General features: G+C 41.4%; 1 protein-coding gene across 1 annotated transcript in view; it reads left to right on the top strand.

Moving 5' to 3' along the window:
- The window catches only part of RALY (RALY heterogeneous nuclear ribonucleoprotein), a 211965-nt gene that overhangs the window by 74838 nt on the left and 112884 nt on the right, over positions 1 to 24243 (top strand). The gene's annotated exons all lie outside the window — the stretch shown is intronic.

The following is a 24243-nucleotide window of genomic DNA, read 5'->3' as shown; positions in this document are numbered from 1 at the left end:
ATATTGAAAGAAAAAAAAATGTTGTTATTGACTTGTGGTTTTACATTGCTGTAAATATTCAGCTCCTACATGGGGCTAGAAAATGGCTGAGATTTTAAAGCCGATCCTAGTTTTACCATGGTTCTCAGTGGAAGTTTGGTTTGTATTTTATAAACCCTTGGCCTGCAGGGATTTATCGCATATATAATTCAATGTTTGTGAAACTATTTAATTCATGAAAACACATAAATACAACTATTTAGCATGGCAATAGAAACTGCAGTTACATTTTAATTTGAGAAATTAACTTAATTCAATTTTATAGCGTCCCCATTTTAATATCACATAACAGGTGGGGGGCTTTATAATGAGTTCTGCAATTCACCACAGGTATAAATAAGAGGAAAAAGGAATACCGGGACATGGGAGCTCCTTGATGGAGCTTAGCCTGTCAACAATGGCAACTTTTGCCACAGCCTTTCTTCTATGCCAGCAACAGATCAAACATTGAGTTAACATTCCGCAAACAAGGCCTGGTCGTCTGATCTGGGAACATCTCCAAAGAAGCCCAAAAGCCAATTCCTCTGTGCTGCGTGTGCTAATGAGGAAAAATTAGGTTGAGCAGCAATGGGCAGCTGTGATTGACTGAAAGTGTCAGCTGACTCAAATAATCTATAAAAAGACACAGTATTTCAGGGTCTTGTAACTTTAGGGACTGCTGCACTATGTACTCTGTTGCCATAGTAACCCGGCAACCTCACCTGACCTATGATGTGCAGATCGCGTCCTGCACGGCCTTCCGAGTTGGAAGGAGTAGAGCGTGCTGCTTTTAGCTGGACACGAGAGCGCACATGTCACGAGGCAGTTGGAGGTATGACAACACAGTCCCTTTTATTGCTTATTGCAAATTGTCCACACACTTTCCTTACCTACCAGTGGATATTGGGCCAGATTTTCCTGTTTTCAGGAAACTCAACGGTATTCACTAGAGCAGGCTTCCCCAAACTCCAGCCCTCCAGATGTTGCTGATCTACAACTCCCACGATTCTATGAATGAAATAGATAGGCTGAGAATCATGGGAGTTGTAGTTCATCTGGAGGGCCGGAGTTGGGGGAAGCCTGCACTAGAGCTTATGAGGGCATGGGTTCTAATAACATTGGATGCAATCTGTCTGTAACTCCCATTTTATTTTGTGCATCTGGTTGTATTGTCAAATTAACACTAACTAAAACAAGCTGGTATTATACAATTATTGGTTTGTTGTCAGACAGCATTCTCTAGCTGTCCCCTAAGCTTACTCCTCTTTTATTGACGTTTGATCTGAATGAGTTAACTATCCTTCCATTGGGAGTTTAAATACCACTGTATGCTGTTTTAACTTGAGCTGGTTATAGCTCCCATAAATGTGAGTTGGCATTTCTTAATATCAGTGTTGTCTGTAGCCATACTCCTTTAAGATTACTGCACCATTGGTCCCCTATGTGTGTTTTTTTTTTCTTTCATATATGCTGATGAGAACTTGACCCAAGACGTCCTGAGAATTTTTGAAGAATATACTTGTGAATTAGAGACTTTAATTTGCCTGTTTCCCTGGTATTTGTTTTTTTCCTATTATACATTTTATTTATTTACTTTGTTATTGGCGCACCCTGTAATTGTTGTTTCCTGTTTTTCCAGTCCTTTGAAGGGTTTTGCGGGTTACCCTTCCTTTCAGGTGTGCAGCCTCCCCCTCCCCGTTGTGATCAGTTTGGATAGCGCTGTTCCATCCCTCTTTTTTTATCCTACTATTGTTGTTTATTAACAAAGTTTTGCACGTTACTGATGTGTACCGTTTTTGAATAAAAAATAAAATCTATGATTTGTATCTTTATCATTTTTAAAAGGATCATTTAAAATCAGCATTTTAATGGACACTCTGGACCCTAAATCACTGTAACTGGATGAAATGCTTTATGTGTAAATCGTATGTCTATTTGTTTTGTTAAAAAAAAGTACAGATCTTAATAGAAATTGGCACTTTTATAAATTAACCTTGTTACATGCAATTTCTGTCAGTCAGCACCCAGTCCTGTTACTTCCTGGCTTGTTTAACTCAGTGAAGAGGCATGCATTTACCTAGATCACCTACCTTGCAAAGACTTCTCATTGTATTGCATTGGGAAGTCTGTGATTGGACAACCACAGAAAGTCTGGGCGGAGTTAGAAGGGGAGGGTTTTCAAAGGCAGCAGGCAAGAGAACTGCAGGTTTTACAATTTGTTTTAGATATAACCCCAATGAAAAAATGCATAATTAAATGCATGCATGTTTTCACTTGGGGTGTATCTACTAAACATTGTTTTCCCTTTGTAATTAACCAGTAGAGTGTCCCTGTAAAATAAATAATGGAAAAGTGTACCATAAAATAATACAAGAAGAAGGTCATCCTGCAAAGAGAGTACCGCATAGAAAATAATTAGGGCCATCCCGTTTGGGTTCTAAAGAGTGTGAGTTACCTGAGAAATTGTCTAAACTATTAAATGAGGCCTTAACCCCTTAAGGACAGAGCTTCGGAAGCTTGTCTTTCACTTTATGACAACAGCATTTTTTGCATTTTTTGCTGTTTGCGTTCAACTGTAATTTGCATTTGACTAATTTATTGCACCGACGCATATTATATACCGTTTTTTAAAGGACAGAAAGGGCTTTAATTTGATGTAACATATATATATATATACATATATATATATATATATACATGCTTATTTATTATAAAAAAAATACAGAAAAATGCAAAAAAAAATGAAAAAGTTTGTGTTTTTTTTACAGTTTTTGCAATAATAATGTGTGCACAATTAGTGCAGGTTAAGGAAAGTAATTAAAAATAAATTCATTTAGTTGTTCTGATTTACAGAATATATAATGTGTCTGGGATTTTAAGGCTTTTTTCGTAGTTACAGGTCACAAAGCACAAGGAGTAAAATAAACTTTTAATGTGGAGCGATTTTAGAATTTGGTATGTTTGTCTTGTAAGCTTAATAGCCATAAAATAAAACAAAATTGCCACACAAAAGTATATATTTATATAAAGTAGACACCACAGGCTATTTACCTAGGGTTGTTTTGACACTTTCTACGTAGCCATTTTACCGCCAACCTCTGCTAAATATTGGAGTAAAATTGTGTTTTTTGGGGGTTTTTGCACACAAACTTATAACAAAGAACTTCTCATGTGTATTTTGTAAAGTTGGTGTGTGCTATTCCTGTACACAGTTTTATTATGTGTTCAGTTACTTCTGCTGAGTACAACGGTACCCCCATTGTATGTCTTTGGCACTATTTCGTGAAGCTACAGTGCCATATAGGAGACCTGTCCTTTTCAGTATTCACAGTAGAATTTTGAGAGACGGATTTAATGAGCCTATGCTTCCATTTGGGGTATTATAACAGTTTGACTGTTCAAAAAAAACCCACAAAGGCCTACCATTTGTAAAAGTAGACACTCCAGGGTATATCATAAGGTGCATATTGTGCCTTAGCATGCCCCCATTTTTTCACCAATATATGCCAAAGTATGTGGTAAAAAATAATTTGTGGCATTTTTTTACATACGGATTGCATTTTTGCTGGGCATTTTGTATATTTCATATGTGCCACTAAGTTCAAACCCCCCAAATTATGCTCAGCTAAGTCTTCTGAGTAAAAGGACACCCCCATTGTATGTCTATGGCACTATTTTGTGAAGCTACAGTGCCATATAGGAGACCAAGCCATATCAGTTTTTACCAAACTTTGAATTTTGACGCTGGGCCTATGTGCAATTTCCAAGCATCTTCGCAGGTTTTAAATTCATACCCCACAAAGGCCTACCATTTCTTAAAGTAGACACCCCAGGGTATTTCAAAAGGCATATTTTGAACCTTAGCGTGGGATCATTTTTCCGCTAGCGTGTACCAGGTGTAGTGGCAATAAGCGTTTTTTTCTGCCTTTTTGACACACAAAGTGAGTTTGCACAGTATATTTTGCAAACCATATGTGTACTACCACTGTATAATACTTCATATATTGCTCAGCTATGTCTGCTGAGTACAAAAATACCCCCGTATGTAACTTTACAAGGTATATGTGGACATCGGATGGGGCACATTTGGGACACAGCCATTCCATTTTTTTTCAAACTTTAAATTTTTACGCTGTGTCCATGTCCCATTTTACCATTTTACCAGGCTATATAATCCAAATACCCCATAAAGCCATACCATTTCTTAAAGAAGACATCCCAGGGTATTTCAAAAGGCATATTTTGAACCTTAGCGTGGGATCATTTTTCCGCTAGCTTGTACCAGGTGTAGTGGTAATGAGCGTTATTAAATGTATATTTTTACTTTTTAAAACTATTTTTTAAACTTTTGTTTTGCTTATTAATTTTTTTAAAGTTTCCTAAACTTTCGTAAAACTTTTTTTTACAGATTTAACATTTTTCTAAGCTTTTTTTTACGTTAACCCCTAACTAGCAGTAAGCAGCACTAACAGTAAATTCCCAATTTTCCCATAACTCCCACCCACCCCAGCTAGCAAAATATTTAATTATACAATATTTAAACTAGTTAATTAAATACATTTAACCCCTGAGGGTTAAAAAATAAATAAAAGTTAATCGTCAGGGGTAAAAAAAAAAATGAGATCGCAGTATATTACTGTGATCTGTATTTTGATCACTGTAGGCAGTGATCGACTGGCAGGGAAGGGGTTAATTTTTATTTGGACTGGGTAAAGGGTTTATTTTTTTTAATGTTTTACTTAAACGTTATTAAAACTTTTTTTTTAACTTAATTTTTTAACTTTTTAAAGCTTATTTTTAAACTTTTAACGTTAACCCCTAACTTCCACCCTCCCCAGCTAGCTAAATTTATAATTTTAAAATATTTAAATTAATTAATAAAATAAACTTAACCCCTGAGGGTTAAAAAAAAATCAGATCATAGTAAAATGTAATCCCTGCCAATTGATCACTGTAGTCAGTGATCAATTGTCAGGGAAGGGGTTATTTTTTTTATTAAAATGGGTAAAGGGGGGGTAAAGGGGGTGGGATTTTAAATACACTTTATTTTTTTGTCACCAGGGGGCAGGATCAACACTGATCCGTCTCCCTGCACTTCACACTGAACCCGGAAGTGCAGGGAGGCGGAAGGTGAGTATACACAGCACATGTGCTCGCTCTGACATGCTGTCAGAGCGGGCACATGTACTGGGACAGCCGGATCCAGTGCTCCCGTTCTGCCTCTAATGCAGAGGCAGACCGGAGCACCATTAACCCCACGATCGCCGCGATTGCGGCGATCTGGGGTTAATTTTAACGGGTGACGGACAAGGTCCGTCACTCGTCATTAAAGGACCACTCTAGTGCCAGGAAAGCATACTCGTTTTCCTGGCACTAGAGTGCCCTGAGGGTGCCCCCACCCTCAGGGACCCACTCCCGCCCGGCTCTGGAAAGGGGAAAAGGGTTAAAACTTACCTTTTTCCAGCGCTGGGCGGGGAGCTCTCCTCCTCCTCTCCGCCTCCGTTCCTCCCCGTCGGCTGAATGCGCAAGCGCGGCAAGAGCTGCGCGCGCATTCAGCCGGTCACATAGGAAAGCATTCATAATGCTTTCCTATGGACGCTTGCGTGCTCTCACTGTGATTTTCACAGTGAGAATCACGCAAGCGCCTCTAGCGGCTGTCAGTGAGACAGCCACTAGAGGAAATAGGGGAAGGCTTAACTAATTGATAAACATAGCAGTTTCTCTGAAACTGCTATGTTTATAAAAAAAATTAGTTAACCCTAGCTGGACCTGGCACCCAGACCACTTCATTAAGCTGAAGTGGTCTGGGTGCCTAGAGTGGTCCTTTAACGCATTCCCCTGAGTGACGGACCTCGTCCGTCACTCGTCGTTAAGGGGTTAAATAGGTTACACTTTTGTGGTTTTATGTTATGATTTTTTCAAATTAAGTAACACTATGTGCTGATTGTCACATATTGGTACATGTGGTTTTCATGTGTTGTAATAAGCACCTTTTTGCACAATTTGTAATTAATATTGCACATGGGAAGTCATTAAAATAGAGTGCCCGACTGGTTGAGCTTATATTTTTTGTCAGACTTCATGCTTGTTAAGAAAAGAAAAGCACTGTTGGTTGTTCAGCGCAAACAAACAAACAAAAAAGTATTGTGGGAACAAGGATAAACAGTACAAGAGTACAGAATTGGCACAATTTAAGCAGCATTTTCTACACATGTACAGCACAGTATATAGGCAACGTTATTCTTAATCAATTGCTACCATATAATGTTTGTGTGATGTCCTTTTCTCACCTCCCTGTCACCTGGTATTATTTTGGGTCCTCCCAGCCCTCCGATGCTCTTGTGTGACCCTGTTACTCACCATTTTTCAAGTCATGCTGGCCTTTCTACACTGTGTCTTCCGTATTTTGCTTGCTTGATGTCTCGATCTCTGCCCTTTCTAGGGCATTTGCGTCGGACCTTGAAGTATTTTGGAAGATCATGTCAACACACAACAAAGGTGACTCAACACTGCAGAAAGTGCCTTGACGCTGGTAGGCGGTGTGTAAGAGCTTGACAGCCAATTACAAAGTTGACAAAGGATGTGGAGCTTGACTAAACCTTCATCCTTTGTTAACTTTTGTCAGCCTACTGGTTCTATATAAGACTTTCCTCATTTCCTTTTTCAAACATTTCAAATAGTCATTATTTTGCAAAAATAAAAAAAAACAGGGCAGCCCACACGGAAAAAAAACATTTAGCAGACAAACAAACTGACAGAGTAACAATGCATACTCCATCTTGTACACCTGCTAAAAAATTTGCTGGGTATAAAATGATTCATGCAAAAAGTTTTCTTAACCTTTCAATCCAAAAAAAACAAAAAAAAAAATACACCTAATATCCCATCTTTCCCATGTAAGATGTAATCCTCAATATTTCAAAGAACCCAATAAGAGAAAATAAAAAAATACAAAAGATTGATAATCACGATATTATTCAGTTTTTTTTTTTTTACATATTACCATCTTTCCCCAAAAATAAGACTGGCTCTTAATTAATTTTCCCCCTGAAAAAACACACTAGGGCTTATTTTCTGGGGATGTCTTATTTCGGGGGAAAACGGTAGTAAGCGTGTGCTAGAATGCAGGTCTATGTTCGGGGTAGTGATGTATCGAACTGTTCGCCGGCGAATAGTTCCTGGCGAACATAGCGTGTTCGCGTTCGCCACGGCGGGCGAACACATGCGCGGTTCGATCCGCCCCCTATTCGTCATCATTGAGTAAACTTTTACCCTGTGCCTCACGGTCAGCAGACACATTCCAGCAAATTAGCAGCAGACCCTCCCTTCTAGACCCTCCCACCTCCTGTACAGCATCCATTTTAGATTCATTCTGAAGCTGCATTCTTAGATAGAGGAGGGAAAGTGTAGCTGCTGCTCATTTGATAGGGAAATTAATAGCTAGGCTAGGGTATTCAGTGTCCACTACAGTCCTGAAGGACTCATCTGATCTCTGCTGTAAGGGCTAGAACATCAGTCTGCTTTTTTTTTTTTTTTTCTGTGTAATGTTGCCTGCCTGCCTGCCAGCCTGCCAGCTTCTGTGACAGGCTCACAGTGGATACTGTGCCCACTTGCCCAGTGCCACCACTCATATCTGGTGTCACAATAGCTTAAGCTTGCATTTAAAAACAAAATAATTTTTTTCACTGTAATAGATTGAATAGCAGTTAGTTGTCTGCAAGTGTCTGGGTGTCAGGCCTTCAGCGTGTACTCTGCCAACCTCTGCCAGTGTACTTTGCCACTCATATCTGGTGTCACAATAGCGTGCCTTTAAAAAGAAAAAAAGTTTTTCACTGTAAGCTAATAGCAGTCAGTGTCCTTAAAGCGGGTGTCAGGCCTTCAGCGTGTACTCTGCCAACCTCTGCAAGTGCACTTTGCCACTCATATCTGATGTCTCTATAGTGTGCCTTTAAAAAGAAAAAACGTTTTTCACTGTAAGCTAATAGCAGTCAGTGTCCTTAAAGCGGGTGTCAGGCCTTCAGCGTGTACTCTGCCAACCTCTGCAAGTGCACTTTGCCACTCATATCTGATGTCTCTATAGTGTGCCTTTAAAAAGAAAAAACGTTTTTCACTGTAAGCTAATAGCAGTCAGTGTCCTTAAAGCGGGTGTCAGGCCTTCAGCGTGTACTCTGCCAACCTCTGCAAGTGCACTTTGCCACTCATATCTGGTGTCACAATAGCGTGCCTTTAAAAAGAATAAAAGTTTTTCACTGTAAGCTAATAGCAGTCAGTGTCCTTCAAGCGGGTGTCAGGCCTTCAGCGTGTACTCTGCCAACCTCTGCAAGTGCACATTGCCACTCATATCTGGTGTCACTATAGCATGCATTTAAAACCAAAAAACTTTTTCCACTGTTATAGATTGAATAGCAGTTAGTTGTCTTCAAGCAGGTGTCAGGCCTACAGCGTGTACTCTGCCAACCTCTGCCAGTTGCCACAAATATCTGGTCTCACAGTAGCTTGCACGCATAGTACCACTAATCCAAAAAAAAAAAGACAGGCAGAGGCAGGCCACCACGCAGGGGCCATCATGGTCGTGGTGCTGTGATTCCCTTTTGCCCTAGAAATATGCCCAGTTTTCAGAGGCCACGTATCCTGAACTTGAAAAGTTCTGAGGACATAGTTGACTGGCTAACACAGGATACCCAATCTTCTACAGCTTCTGCTCGGAACCTTGACGCACCATCCTCCTCCAGCTTAGCTTCAGGCACCTCTCAAGACCACTCACCCGCCTGCCGCCAACACTAGCACCACAGCCGCTTCACTTGGTATGTCAGAGGAGTTATTTACACATCCGTTTGAAGAAATGAGTGATGAGGATGTAGATAACAGGGATATGTCTCAGTCAGGCAGCATTACACACATGGACGTACAGTGTGATGATGATGATGTTGTACCCGCTGCTGCTTCCTTTGCTGAGTTGACAGATACAAGTGAAGCGGTTGATGATGACCATGCGTCCATGGATGTCACATGGGTGCCCGCTCGGCTAGAAGAAGAACAGGGCAAAAGTTCAGATGGGGAGACAGAGAGGAGGAGGAGGAGGAGGAGACGAGTTGGAAGCAGGGGGAGGTCGTCGCAAGGAGCTAGTGGCACAGTCAGACAGCATGCATCGGCACCCGGGGTCAGCCCGACAGCACGTCAATCAACGCATGCTGTGTCCACCACCAGAATGCCGTCATTGCAGAGTTCAACAGTGTGGCATTTTTTTTGTGTGTCTGCCTCTGACAACAGCGATGCCATTTGCAACCTGTGCCAAAAGAAACTGAGTCGTGGGAAGTCCAACACCCACCTCGGTACAACTGCTTTGCGTAGGCACATGATCGCACATCACAAACGCCTATGGGATCAACACATGAGTACAAGCAGCACGCCTACTCTAAGCCGCCATCCTCCTCCTGGTCCAGCATCTTCAGCAACGTCAACCACTGCTGTCCTCCTTGCCCCCTCTCAACCATCCGCCACTCCGTCTCTCGCCTTGAGCAGTTCCCGCTCATCTGCCCACAGTCAGGTGTCTGTCAAGGACATGTTTGAGCGTAAAAAGCCAATGTCAGAAAGTCACCCCCTTGCCCAGCGTCTGACAGCTGGCTTGTCTGAACTATTAGCCCGCCAGTTTTTACCATACAAGCTGGTGGAGTTTGAGGCGTTCAAAACATTTGTGGCTATTGGGATACCGCAGTGGAAGGTACCCGGACGAAATTTCTTTGCACAAAAGGCAATCCTGTCAGGGTGGCGGTCTGATGCCCGGGACCCAGACACTGTCCGGGCGGCGGTGCAGGACCAGGACCCAGTATGCCTGATGTTCAAAGTAGGAGTCACAGTGTGGAGGTGGATAAGCAGGGTCTGGTGCAGGATAACCGCACGCCCCCTGGTGTTGAGCACCAGCATTTGTGCAGCCACATACCAAGACCCTGAATCAGTTTAAGCGGATACCAGGAACTAGGAGCTTGGAAATGAGCAGACCTCCCAGGAGCTGTATAGGGAGGCTCTGCAGCAAGATTGTATCCAGTACTAGAAACAAGGCAAGACTAGAGATAGGCACCAAACATGAAAATAAGACAGAACTAGTAGAACCCAGAACCAGAGAAGGATAGTAAGCTAAACCCAGAACATATACACAAGACATGAGGAAAACATGAACATAACATGGGAATGACTAGACAGGACTGTACATGGACTGGGATACAAACTAAAACAAGACAAGATAACATAGGCAAAACAAGAGGAGAATTAACTAAGTACTCACACATGGAAATCATGGGGATTTAGTCACACTATATGATCATACATTGCATAAGCCTGCCAAAAACGCCAATGTACCCCATATCTGGCAGGTCCTACACTGCCTTATATATGCTAAATCAACAAAAAGACATATATAGCACTTACCTGCAAGAAAGGGCAGAAGCCTTGAGGAGCTGCCTGCTGTGTGGCAACATAAAACAAACATTTAAATGAAACCTGGAGACTGGGAATCCCAGGGATGGATTACAGGAATTAACCCAAAAATCCCAACATAAAGAAAACCAGACATAGAATAGAATAGAAAACCAAAAACCAAGAAAAACTAAACAAGAATTGTAACAAGAGTACTGGATACTTGAAGCCAAGGCCAGACATCTCCACAGAACAGAGCAGGACGTGACATAACGCCCCTCTTAAGGAGCAAACTCCGGACGCTCCAAACAGCTCCCAAGGCAGAGACCAGGAATGGTGAGCGGATCCTGCAACGAAGTCCTCTTGAATTCCACGGAGGTAAGGATCCCCCACCGGAAAGGCCTCCAGCATAGGAACCACCAGCAACAAAAGAAGGTCCACTCAAAAACAGAAGCATTACCAGGAAACAGAATCAGAGCAGGCTGTGACAAATCCCCAACCTGTACTCGATTGTGCAAAAGGAAGTAATGGCATGTCTGGCACACAGTGTTGGGGCAAGGGTCCATCTGACCACTGATACCTGGTCTGCAAAGCATGGTCAGGGCAGGTATATCACCTACACTGCGCATTGGGTAAACCTGCTGACGGCTGCCAAGCATAGAATGCGTGGCTCTGCAGAGGAGTTGGTGACACCGCCACGAATTGCAGGCAGGCCTCCTGCCACCTCTTCTACTCCTCCTACTCCATCCTCTTCCATAACCTCCTCGGCTGAGTCCTCTTCTGCTGCTGCGTCTTGCTCCACATCAACGGCACCCCCCAGCTCCCCAGGTACTATTCCACATCCCGGATACGGCAGTGTCACGCTGTCTTGGGTTTGACTTGCTTGAAAGCAGAGAGTCCCACCGGACAAGCACTCCTGTCCGCCCTGAACGCACAGGTGGAAAAGTGGCTGACTCCGCAGCAACTGGATATCGGCAAAGTGGTTTGTGACAACGGAACAAATTTGTTGGCGGCATTGAAGTTGGGCAAGTTGACACATGTGCCGTGCATGGCACATGTGTGTAATCTGATCGTACAACGCTTTGTGCATAAGTACACAGGCTTACAGGGCATCCTGAAGCAGGCCAGGAAGGGGTGTGGCCATTTCAGGCGTTCCTACACTGCCATGGCGCACTTTGCAGATATCCAGCGGCAAAACAACATGCCAGTAAGGCGCTTGATTTGCGACAGCCCGACACGTTGGAATTCAACACTCCTAATGTTCGACCGCCTGCTCCAACAAGAAAAAGCCATTAATGAATATTTGTATGACCGGGGTGCTAGGACAGCCTCTGGGGAGCTGGGAATTTTTTTGCCACGTTACTGGACGCTCATGCGCAATGCCTGTAGGCTCATGCGTCCTTTTGAGGAGGTGACAAACCTAGTCAGTCGAACCGAAGGCACCATCAGCGACATCATACCATTTGTTTTCTTCCTGGAGCGTGCCCTGCGAAGAGTGCTAGATCAGGCCGTAAATGAGCATGAAGAGGAAGAGGAAGAGTTGTGGTCACCATCACCACCAGAAACAGCCTTATCAGCATCGCTTGCTGGACCTGCGGCAACACTGGAAGAGGATTGTGAGGAAGAGGAGTCAGAGGAGGAATGTGGCTTTGAGGAGGAGGAGGAAGACCAACCACAACAGGCATCCCAGGGTGCTCGTTGTCACCTATCTGGTACCTGTGGTGTTGTACGTGGCTGGGGGGAAGAACATACCTTCATTGAGATCACTGAGGAGGAGGAACGGGAAATGAGTAGCTCGGCATCCAACCTTGTGCAAATGGGGTCTTTCATGCTGTCGTGCCTGTTGAGGGACCCTCGTATAAAAAGGCTGAAGGAGAACGACCTGTACTGGGTGTCCACGCTACTAGACCCCCGGTATAAGAAGAAAGTGGCGGAAATGTTACCAAATTACAACAAGTCGGAAAGGATGCAGCATTTGCAAAATAAATTAAAAAGTATGCTTTACACAGCGTATAAGGGTGATGTCACAGCACAACGGGAATCTAACAGGGGAAGAGGTGAAAGTCATCCTCCTCCTCCCACGACCGCGCCAGCAAGGACAGGACGCTTTAAAGACGTGTTGATGATGGAGGACATGCAGAGCTTTTTAAGTCCTACGCATCGCCACAGCCCTTCAGGATCCACCCTCAGAGAACGACTCGACCGACAGGTAGCAGACTACCTCGCCTTAACTGCAGATATCGACACTCTGAGGAGCGATGAACCCCTTGACTACTGGGTGTGCAGGCTTGACCTGTGGCCTGAGCTATCCCAATTTGCGATAGAACTTCTGGCCTGCCCCGCTTCAAGTGTCCTGTCAGAAAGGACCTTCAGTGCAGCAGGAGGTATTGTCACTGAGAAGAGAAGTCGCCTAGGTCAAAAAAGTCTAGATTACCTCACCTTTATTAAGACGAATGAGGGATGGATCCCGAAGGGACTGACAGTGGGCAATACATTCGACTAAAAATGGCCTGATGAGATGAGCTGCCTTGGGCTAAAAATGGTCCACACGCTGCTGTATTTTAGCTCTGAATGCCGGTTGACTTGCGTGACTTATCTGCCACCAACTAGGGTTCAAGCCGCAATGTTTTAGGGCCCTTTCTGCCTGGGAAACAAACATCAATTTTTCTGGCCGCTGCTATAGCAGCGGCTGCAACAATACCTTATTTTTCAGGCATGTGTACATGCCTAATTTTTCAGGCCTCTGGTGCTGCACTGTGGCTTCAAAAACCAAACCAAAAAAAGGCACATAACAGGGATTAAACTGATAGGAATAGTACTACTTAACACACCACTCCTATCTGGTGGCACATTAGAGTGCACGCGCAGTGCCCCAAATTTGAAGTAGGAGGACCGACCAAGCATCTTTTTCCATCTCCCGCTTCCTAAAATCGATGCCATATACACGTCCCTGATACAGCGCCAGCTCGTTATTCTCTTGGGCGACAGCTCGTTATTCTCTTTTTCACTTCACTAGGGACACTTTACTGCACTATGGGCACTTAGACCCACACTTTGTCTTGCACAGTGTTATTCCTAGCCAGTATCTGTGATGGGAAATCAGGCAGTCATCTAAACGTTTAGATTGAGCTTTAGCTTAGAACACCCTTGAAGGTGTTTAAGGAGATTAGGGCTAGTTTAGAGGATTCTTCTTAGACCTCTCTGAGTCTTTATAGCCCTTCTACCTATCCAGCATTTCTGGAAACTAGCTAAGAGAAAGGGTGTCTGTGTGTCTGTGATACATTTAACTTTATATCACCTTATTGACACTTTATCACTCCGGTCTCCATACTCTCTGCCTATACCCATCTATTTAGAGGGAATTTCCTTGCCCCTGCCAATATTATATAATAGGTAATAGTATTACCATTATTACACAATTAGCCACTATGGTGGATTGAGTATAGTATCCCTTTGTTATTTATAAATGATACAATAAAGACTTTTGTCCATTACTCAATTTACTTTAACAAAGGGTACTAACCACGGTATTAGGAAGCATTACTCTGCTTTCCCTTTCTCCCTCTATTATACACCTATGCTCACTAGGATTTGTAGGTATCACTTTATTATAGTTGTCTAACCTTTTCCTATGGCCCCCACCCACCGCTCACGGGTGGGGGCGGGCGGGAGGACAGTAGGTCCACCCCTTATCCTTATTTACTGAATATTTCCCTGTATAACAATGTTTGGCATTTAGTGAATATTCCCTATTCTGCTCTGTGTCAGTGTGTATCAGGGTCTCTGAGGACAGGTGTCAATCCATATCTGCCAAGTGACCCGATGTAGGGGGAACAGTCCCTATTCTGCTCTGTGTCAGTGTGTATCAGGGTCTCTGAGGACAGGTGTCAATCCATATCTGCCAAGTGACCCTATGTAGGGGGAACAGTCCCTATTTTGCTCTGTGTCAGTGTGTATCAGGGGCTCTGAGGACAGGTGTCAATCCATATCTGCCAAGTGACCCTATGTAGGGGGAACAGTCTCTATTCTGCTCTGTGTCAGTGTGTATCATGGTCTCTGAGGACAGGTGTCAATCCATATCTGCCAAGTGACCCTATGTAGGGGGACCTGTCTCTATTCTGCTGTGTCAGTGTGTATCATGGTCTCTGAGGACAGGTGTCAGTCCATATCTGCCAAGTGACCCTATGTAGGGGGAACAGTCCCTATTCTGCTCTGTGTCAGTGTGTATCAGGGTCCCTGAGGACAGGTGTCAATCCATATCCGCCAAGTGACCATATGTAGGGGGAACAGTCCCTATTCTGCTCTGTGTCAGTGTGTATCAGGGATCATTAGGATAAGTGTCAATCCATATCTGCTAAGTGACCCTATGTAGGGGGAACAGTCCCTATTCTGCTCTGTGTCAGTGTGTATCAGGGTCTCTGAGGACAGGTGTCAATCCATATCTGCCAAGTGACCCTATGTAGGGGGAACAGTCCCTGTTCTGCTCTGTGTCAGTGTGTATCAGGGATCCTTAGGATAGGTGTCAATCCATATCTGCCATGTGACCCTATGTAGGGGGAACAGTCCCTATTCTGCTCTGTGTCAGTGTGTATCAGGGTCTCTGAGGACAGGTGTCAATCCATATCTGCCAAGTGACCCTATGTAGGGGGAACAGTCCCTATTCTGCTCTGTGTCAGTGTGTATCAGGGGCTCTGAGGACAGGTGTCAATCCATATCTGGCAAGTGACCCTATGTAGGGGGAACAGTCCCTATTCTGCTCTGTGTCAGTGTGTATCAGGGGCTCTGAGGACAAGTGTCAATCCATATGTCAAGGTGTCAATATGTCATATGTCAGGTGTCAATCCATATCCATTGTGATTTAGGAATGTTAGGTGTATTATGCCCTTTATGGATTAAAACCAGACTCTGCATCAACTGTGTAATTTTCCATGGGAGTTTTGCCATAGATCCCCCTCCGACATGCCACAGTCCAGGTGTTAGTCCCCTTGAAACAACTTTTCCATCACTATTGTGGCCAGAAAGAGTCCCTGTGGGTTTTAAAATTCGCCTGCCCATTGAAGTCAATGGCGGTTTGCCCGGTTCGTCGGTTCGCGAACGTTTGTGGAAGTTCGCGTCCACCGTTCGCGAACCGAAAATTTTGTGTTTGCGACATCACTAGTTCGGGGCCAGGGCCGTCTTTAATATTGACCAGACCCTGGGCAACCATTTGCTTGGGCCCCCTGGACCCTGCCCCTTGCCAGACATACTAACACACACACACGCAGAGTCATACACTGACAGACTTACTGACACACACAGACACATACACTGACAGACATACTGACACACACACAGACACTCACAGACATACTGACACACACACAAACACATACTGACAGACATACTGACACAGACAGACATATACACTGACATAAATTTACATTTTTAAACACACCAGTTTCCTACCTTGGAGAGTGGTTTCCCCAGTGTCCACTCTGGAGGCTGAGGCTGTTGGTAGTTAGGGTATGCCTCTCTCGGCCCAGCCTCCCTCTTCCCTTCCTTGTCCATCTTCCATGCGTCTCCTTTCCTTAGTGGGAGAAAGTGACTCGCAGCTGTCACTTCCTCCCAGCGCTGCCAAAAAGCAAGGGGCCCGGTCGCGCTGTTAAAGTGTCACACGGTGTGACCAGGCCCCTGCTTACAAATGTCTATTGGGTGTCCCTTAGTGGATGGGCCAACCGGTGGGCTTCCTCAGTGTGCGTGCCGCCGGTTGCGTCCACAGACCCATGGGGAAAAAAATTGTTGAGGGCAGTGGGGCCCACAGGGCAGCTGTTTTGGGCCCCCCAATAGTAACTGGGCCCAGAGCAGTTGCCCCGTGTTAAAGACAGCCTTGTTCGGGGGACTTCCCCCGAAAATTGACCAGTACACTAGGGCATGGAATCCCGCAAATCTATGTTCTGGGAAACTTCCCTGAACATAGATTAGCTTACTCACAAATGGAATCCTGCGAATCTATGTTCGGGGAAAATTCCCCGAACAGATATTAGAGAACTAGCGACTAGGGCTTATTTTCAGGGTAGGGCTTATATCACAAGCATCCCCAGAAAATAAGCTAGGGCTTCTTTTTGGGGGGGTGTCTTATTTTCAGGGAAACAGGGTACAAGAAGGATCATACAAGTTAAAAAGTGTATGAAACTCTTACTGTATTATATTTCTACAGAAATTACAAATTCCCATGTAGGTACAATATAAAGAAGAAATTGTACAGATATAACTGTTAAGGGGGTGTAACAAGCCTGTTAAATCCATATGTAGAACAGAAGACTGCTATCGCTAACCCTTGTGGGTTATAATCTCTAATTAAAAACTTGTCTAGTGAATAAAACCTACTAATAATGTACATGTAGTCTAATGCTGTCTCTAAATCATCAGCTTACAAAATACCTAGGTGACATTATACCTCGGCTTGCCTCTAGCAAAACCCACTCTTACAGTATCTCCCGACTGAATACGCAAGATAATACCTTGATACAGTAATCCATCCTAAAGTTTATAATGAACATCCACTATAATTTCTAACTGTGCTGTTGATCAGTGTATTATGACATGCCTATTTCTACCGTCTAGTTCAGTAGTTCTTAACCCCTGTGTCAGGAACCATAATTAAGTCTCCACGTCATTTTATTGGGCATCAGTGGGAAAGGGTACAAAATATTATGCATTTTTCCACTTTGGTTATTTTAACCTTACATTTGAAATTGACTTTGAATTCTTACTTTAGTGAATAACTCTGTATCTCTGGTCTACGTTGAACATGAATGGACTGTGGTCACTATTTATACAGGACGTGATAACATCCGAGAGGAATGGCTTCAATCTCTTACTAGCGGTCTTGGACCTCAGTCGGCCAATCCATTAACGCAGAGTTTTCCCTAAATTGATTGATTGCCAATACTCACCTTACGTTAAGCTATTGTTCCATATAAGCATAAGTCTGCATAACTACAATTTATTCACTTGCCTAATGTAAGCTAGATCTAAAGCAAACCTATATTGAAACGTCCTGAAACATTAGCCTGAATAACCAATCCCCCCCCCCCCCCTGCTTCCAGTTTCTCTTGAAAAAAAAGCTGATCACAAGCAATGTGCAGGGTAGCTAAGTAACTAAAATGTAATAGCGAGTTTAAAAAAAGGAAAAATGTGCATTTCTTTTATGTGACATGACACTGTACAACTGCATGTATATCTTGGTTGGCTCTGCTGTCGTGGCATAGTGGACCGTATTGTATTTTCTCTGCACGGAAAAATAAAGAATTTAAAAAAAAAAAAAATTGATTGATTGCCACTAGCTGGCTTGGTTGAAGAATTTTGCTATGGAACATTTCGATTTTACAAATTTCTCAGATCACCTATTTGCACTAAGAATTCATGTCTTAGAATTGGTAAATGTTTTATTTGTTGGCTCATTCTGATTTTTTTTTTAATTCTTTTTGTTTATACTTTTGGCAAATGTCTAATCACAATGGAGATCAGGAATTCTACACTTATAAATTTGGGTAAGAGAATGTCTACTTTTGTACATATATTAATGTAGCCCCTTCACGTGTTTGAAGTCAGTAATGTCTTAAAGAGTTACTCCAACCACCATGAGCACATCAGTGATTTGAATTGGTCATGGTGGTAGGAGTCAGTATGTGCAGTGTTTCTGCTTAAAACACTGCACATACTGAGACATTGCCAATTGTGTGTTGGAGGCTAGTTGCCCCCAGCACATGTGACATTGACTGCCCAGAACCCTGTTCCAGGATGCCTAAAGTCAATTCTGTGCATAAAAAATGTCTGGCGTCAGAGGTAAAGGGGAAGATAGCTTAACTCTCCCACCATCCTGTGGACGATCTCTCACATTTCCCTTTGTAACTTAAATAACTTTCAATAAAAATAATCCTCCCAACCTCCCTCTCCTTCTTTCTTCCTCGCCAGCCTGGAGCACATGCATGCACTCTGCTAGCGACACTGGTCAATCACAGTCTTCTCTATGAGAAGCCTGTGATTGGACCATGCAAGTGCCGTATGACGTTGAAAGGGGGCATGAAAAAACAGTGCCTGGAGCTTTGCACGGTGCTGGATTAATGTAAGTTATAAACTTTTTTCAGATTTTAAGGAGGGCAGTAATACCTTAAAGGGCATTTTCAGTAAAAAAAAAAAAAACATGCCATAAATTTGCTATGGGTTTGACCCTTTAATTATAGTTGCTGTACGTTTGTTGAGGTTGCCTATTTGTTTATGGTAGACCCATATCTCTATTGCCTTTCTTCAGCTTAAAGCGGATGATCATTTGCGAATGTCCATCCTGCAGGATGCATTCACTTCTGATTATGGTTAAAATCACTGATTTGTGAATCTTCCATATCCTATACTTTGTTTAGAGTTCAGATGCAAAAGCACTGGTTTTAATCTGTACACAAATGCATCTGGGCAGATTCACCCAGTTTGACTGAATTATGGCCGCGTTTAGCTTTAGTCAATATGTGAATTGACATTATGGTCGGAATGCGACCTTTTTCACTGGATTTTGTTGATTTGGACAAAATCCAGTGTTTAGTGAATGACTGTGAAAAAAATCAAAATGTACCGTCTTACCATCCTAACACCCAAGATAAATTGTTATTTCAATTTATTACAGATATTGATCTTACTGATGCCTCGTGTGTACAACACCCTGATACTTGTGGTTTTACTTTTTTCCAATCCACGTTCCTGTTGTTCTTGGATTGATTAATTTATTATTTTTTTTAAACATTATGTTTCCCTGATGTCATTAAATCAGAATCAAATTCAATAACATTGTCTGACCATGCAGACATACACAGTTTTTACCTACTAAGATCCTTTACTACTTGAACATGGAATCTTAATACCCCCTGCTACATAAACTCTAATTTTTTTGCCTCTCTCCAACAAGATTTACGTATGTACTTTAAGTAAAATGATACTTCTACTGCTTCAATTCATACATTATGGTATTCAGCAGGTCACAGATTATATGTAACGGAAAGCCACTGGTATAACCATTACTCTCTCTAGGGTGTGAAAGCTACAATTTAGATAGAGGTCTAATCCACCCAATGTCTGTATTAGGACAACGTCTCCAAATCTAGAATTTGGTGAAAACAGAAATTCTATAAAAAAGTCAAAATCATGGGCACTTTTGTAGCAAGGAGACTATGTCTACGTACACTCTCAAATAATTAATTATTGCACATAGCACTAACACATCAAGGACTCATCCTAAGATTTTTTCTCTTAATGGTATATAATGATTTCCCCACTTACACGTTCTCTGACTCAAATATTATTGATAATACTTTGCAGTTCCTGGAATATTTGCAACGTCCGCAGTTACAAAACACTCATATTGATGTGCTGATTTTATTGTCTAGACTAGAGCCTAATAAAGGCTCAAGCCCAGTTGTAAATGCATATTATTCAACTTTCTTTTTACCAACTCTCTTACATTTCAGAAATTATAAATGGATATGCTCAGAGTGGCTTCTTTCTGTCTGATCCTATATTGTCAAATATTACCCTTCTACCTAAATCAAATAAAGACAATATTATAGGCCAATATTGTGTTTAAACTCAGACAAAAAAAAAAAATCACAAAAATTATACACTGTCTGTCAAAAATCAGAACTCTGCTTAGAATAGTGTATCTTTTCCAGTCCCTCACAGACACCATTGATAGAATTTTACCAATTACAATTCTTTGGAAACATTGTAAAATTGTGCAACATGGGATGAATTGGGGGGGGGGGGGGGGGGGGGGGTGGAGAGGGGGGGATGAGAGGGCTGATTTTATTCTTCTATTATTACATAGTTCAGCATACACAAATTGTGATGTGGCACTCATCAATAGGTCAACACAGATGTGTTAGTCTAGAACTGGACCTTATGTAACCTTATCTCTCATAATTATTACTTTGGGAACACAAATCCAATCGTCTGCTTACTAAACTCAAAGCCATTCTTCCAATGAGATGGCTAATCCTCTAAGTGTGCTCTAATTTATTTTATCTCTAGTGTCAAAAATGCTTTGCAATACAGACTTTCCCAGGGTTTGCAACCCAGCTCTTATACAAATTTATAGGACGCAAATGTGTGATGTATGTTCTGATACTTTATCTAATACGACAATTTTAAATATATATATATATATATATATATATATATATATACACATACACTATCTTTGTTGTGATGATTGTACCCTGATCTCTTTATTGTGCTGCAGTTTGAGATTTGGGTTCATATCTTTAGTTAGATGAATAGCTCAATATTTGAAAGGCCTCTTGAACATTTTCCAATTGTGTATTTTATCAAGTGTGGAAAAACAACAACATGCTGGTATTCAACCATAGTATATATGTTTTTGTTATATGTAACAATGTTAGTTTATGCTGGAGATTATGTGGTGCCTAAATGTAAATATTTACCAGCTGTCTTTTTTGTAACCCCTTAAGGACTGAGCCAAATGTACACGTTGTGAACAGAACAAAACGTAAACAAAACCTGCCATTTGCGCTATATGTCTGTCCAACCGTAATTCACCTCTTTCATATTAAATGCACCCCCCAATTATTATATATCATTTTATTCAGGGGAAACAGGGCTTTCATTTAATATTTAGCTATGAAACATAATTTATTATGAAAAAATGGGAGAAAATAAGAATTTATTTTTATTTTTTTAGTTCTACATGACATTTTAACTGTCAATGTCATAATACTGTTTGCTTTTACTGCAATAAAAGACACATATTTGTATTCAGCAAAGTCTCACGTGTAAAACAGTAACCCCTATGTACAGTTTTTATGGTGTTTTGGGAAGTTACAGGGTCAAATATAGCGTGTTACATTTGAAATTGAAATTCGCCAGATTGGTTACGTTGCCTTTGAGACTGTATAGTAGCCCAGGAAATAAATTTACATCCATAATGGCATACCATTTGCAATAGTAGACAACCTAAGGTATTGAAAATGAGGTATGTCCAGTCTTTTTTAGTAGCCATTTGGTCACAAACACTGGCCAAAGTTAGCGTTAGTATTTGTTTGTGTGTGAAAAATGCAAAAAACGCCAATTTTGGCCAGTGTTTGTGACTAAGTGGCTACTAAAAAAGACTGGACATACCCCATTTGCAATACCTTGGGTTGTCTACTATTGCAAATGGTATGCCATCATATGGGGTAATTTTCATTCTTGGGCTACCATAGGGTCACAAAGGCAACGTAAGCAATCTGGCGAATTTTAATGTGAAAAAAATGAAACACAAGCCTTATATTTGACGCTGTAACTTTTGAAAACACCATAAAACCTGTACATGAGGGGTATTGTTGTACTCGGGAGACTTCGCTGAACAAAAATATTTGTTTTAAAACAGTAAAAAGTATCACAGCAATAATATCATCCGTGTAAGTGCTGTTTGTGCGTGAAAAATGCAAAAAACTTAACTTTTACTGGCGATATCATCGTTGTAATATATTTTACTGTTTTGAAACACTAATATTTGTGTTCAACGAAGTCTCCCGAGTAAAAAAGTACCCCCCATGTACAGGTTATATGGTGTCTTGGAAAGTTATAGGGTTAAATATAGTGCTAGCAAATTAAATTCCCTATACTTTCGGCATGGGTTGTCAGGCAGGTCCCGCTAATTGTAATTAATTAGGATACCTAATTATGTAAAAATATTACATAAATATATGTGTAGAATTAATATATGTATATATATATATATACACACATATGTGTATATATATGTATATATATATATATATATATAATTTTTAAAAATAGTTTTGTTTATATATAGGTATATACGTATATAGTGATATATACCTATATATTTATGTATATAGATATATATATATTATTTTGTTCTACGTGTATTTTGATATAAATATATATATTAATATCACAATACAGTTAGAACGAAATAACACACATCTATATATTTTTTAATTATTTATTTTTAATGATTTTTTTTATTTAATTTTTTTACGTATTTACATTTTTTTTATATTATATATAAATATATATAACAAAAAATTATATATATATATTTAATCAGTATCAGTCTACGTGTAATTTGATATTAATATATATATATATAATTATATATATATATTAATAGTAAAATACACCTAGACGGTGTATGTGTGTGTATATGTGTATATATATACTTAGATCATATAAATATAATATATATATATATATATATATATATGATCTAAGTATATATATATATATATTTTTTACACTTATTTAACATTTATTTATTTTATTTCCAGCCAGCAGGGGACTAACTGTCATTACAGTTAGTCCCCCTGCTGGCATTGCTGCAGACAGCTATCCCGGCCATGTGATTGTGAGGTCCTCGCAAGGACCTCACTCTCACATGGCCCCGGGGGAGCTGAAGGAGGATGGACGTGCTGCGGGGGGGCTCCTTGGGAGTCCCCCCAACCGCGATCGCCGGCGTGGGATCGCCGGCGACCGGGTAAGTAACAAAAGACCGGAGGGCGTACAATTACGCCCGGCGGCGTTTAGAGCCGCTTAAAATAGGGCGTAATTGTACGCCCTCTGGTCTTAAGGGGTTAAAGTAGAAGGCACCATAACTGCTTCATCTCACTGAGTGCCCATGCGCTCTGTTTTCATTCATCATTAAACCGTTTTTAATGTTTTATTAAATGAGAGTCCTCAGCAACCCAACCCCTTTGTGCTGCATTGGCTAATGAGAAAGCACTGAGCAGTAACGGGAGACTGTGATTGGCTAAGAGCGACAGTTGACCACATTCAGCCATCACAGTGCCCATTGTTAGTATGAATCGGTATGGCAACAAGGAAGTGTATAATGTTTGCCATAGCCATATCTCAAGTGGGGGAAGGTTTATAGGAAGCCAGGAACCCTCATTCAGTGTTGAGCTGCTTAGAAATGATTTAATACTGAATGGAGGGACAGCGCATTCAATGAGGTGAAATGATTATAGTGCCTACAGTGTCCCTTTGAGTCAGTTCCCTTTGAACCATGGGCATCCTTCTCTACAGGCCCCTGAGAATGTTTACCACTGCCGAAAATCGTTAACGCAACAAACCCTCCTTCACGGCGAGTAGGCGACTTGCTGAAGGCTGGTTGCACATTTCCCCACCCTCTGTTTGTAAGGCTGTGACAAAAATGTCACACAGATAAAGTGACAACTTTAATACCTGAAGCAGTCGTGAGATATTTTTGGCAACAAAATTTTAGTCATATTTTAAAGCACGTTACATTTTTAGGACTCTGGGCATCTCATCTTCCACCCTCTTATCTGCTAGTTTATTAACGGGGATCTACAGAAGGACATTTACACAGCCCGTGTGTTTGATTATAGGCATTAGACGTTAGTAAATTTGGAGTTAATATCTGTAAGGGTCAAACCAGATCACAAAAGAATCACTAAATATTGTATTTGCACCCGTCCTTGGCCGACACATGCAGCTTGATCACAGCAGGGACAATTCCTGCCACAAGACTGTACGAGACACCCTGTGTGCCTTATTTACATAATGAGACTGTATTTGCATATGAAACGTATATGTATGATGTTTTATTTTGTGTGGTACAAGTTCAGCACATAATCTCCGATCTGACCCCATCTTGTGGCTTGCAATCTTACAGATCTATTTTCCTTTCAAGCAAGTTTAAAGAAAAAAACAAAAGATTTTAAGAAATAATTATGTATTTAATATGGTTTCATCTATCATTTTTTTTTTTTTTTTTTTTTTTTTTTAATATGAACACAGTTG

This window comes from Pelobates fuscus, chromosome 5 (assembly GCF_036172605.1).
Source record: "Pelobates fuscus isolate aPelFus1 chromosome 5, aPelFus1.pri, whole genome shotgun sequence".
NCBI lineage: Eukaryota > Metazoa > Chordata > Amphibia > Anura > Pelobatidae > Pelobates > Pelobates fuscus.
Note: the sequence above shows the minus strand (reverse complement) of the source record. Positions and strands in the feature narration are given on the sequence as shown.